We start from the raw sequence: 1,306 nt of genomic DNA, 5'->3' as shown, positions 1-1,306 counted from the left end.
GGAGGAGATTCTCAAGCAACCCTAAACAAGTAAATTATTAAAACAAGAAAATATATACAGGATGTCTACCTAAAATTTATTAATTCACAACCTTGATTCAAATCTCCTATAATATCACTCATTTCCCCCTCTTTCAATACAAACTATTTCTCTCCATTAATCTCTCTATTAATTTCTCTCTGCACATATTCAATACTTGTAACCATGGTGAGAAAGAGTAAGGGACGGCAAAAGGTTGAAATGGCGAAGATGAATAATGAAAGCAATCTCCAAGTCACTTTCTCCAAATGTCGAGCCGGACTTTTCAAGAAGGTGAGTGAATTGAGCACTCTATGTGGGGCTGAGATTGCTATTATCATCTTCTCACCCGGTCAGAAGGTCTTCTCTTTTGGCCATCCTTGTGTCCAAACTGTGCTGGAACGTTTTGTTAGTGGTAATCCACCACAAGCTGCATCTGGAACCATGAAACTCATTGAGGCTCATCGGAACACTAGTGTCCGTGAGCTAAACATGCAGCTCACTCAGGTTATTTTAATTAATTTCCTTTCTAATAAAACATTTTCGGTATAAATAATATATATTAATTTTACCACATGTACAGGTTCTTAACCAACTCGAAATCGAGAAGAAGCGAGGCGAAGAGCTTAACCATATGAAAAATGCAAATGAGAATCAATATTGGTGGATGGCTCGCAAGAACGATATGAGCTTGACACAACTTCAACAACTGAAGGCCTCTCTCGATGAACTGAAGAAGAATGTGGCTAAGCATGCTGAGAAGATTTTGATTCGTACCCAAAATAATCATCATCCTCATCATCATCTTCCTCATCCTCATCCTCATCTTCCTCATCCTCATCCTCATCATCATCATCCTAACCATCCTTTTTTTCTAGGAAGTTCTTCCGATGGAGCAAGTCTTCCTTTTGAGACAAAGCCTGCTGGATTCAGTTCTAGTATTGTTCCATTCAACAATCCGAATATGATGCCTCCAAAGTATCATGGATTTGGCCAAGGATTCTTCTAAGTGAACTTTTTTTATTTATTTAAAATGAATTTTTAATTTTTCCAGCACAGTAAATGCCACATTATTAGTCTTTATATTATGTTGGGTTTTAGGATTTTAGCTTCTAACGAGTAAGGGTTTGTTCTAGAAAATAAGAGGCGTCTTATTTTATGTTATTTGTTTAAGTACTTTGTAATCTTTCAGTGATACTGCATCTAGTTCTTAATATAAGTTTTCTTCCTTAAAACCCTTTGCGCTTGATTATATATATATATGTATATATCTCAAACATTCTACTAC

The 1,306-nt window shown here is 36.1% G+C and overlaps 1 pseudogene; it reads left to right on the top strand.

Annotated features, from left to right (window-relative positions):
* Nucleotides 1-204: 204 nt before the first annotated feature.
* LOC148270382 (agamous-like MADS-box protein AGL62 pseudogene) lies at nt 205-1,027 on the top strand (annotated as a pseudogene).
* Nucleotides 1,028-1,306: the final 279 nt, after the last annotated feature.

Source organism: Carica papaya, chromosome 1 (genome assembly GCF_054855325.1).
Source record: "Carica papaya isolate Zhongbai chromosome 1, ASM5485532v1, whole genome shotgun sequence".
Lineage (NCBI taxonomy): Eukaryota > Viridiplantae > Streptophyta > Magnoliopsida > Brassicales > Caricaceae > Carica > Carica papaya.
The sequence above is the reverse complement of the archived record's forward strand: the minus strand, read 5'-3'. Positions and strand labels throughout refer to the sequence as shown.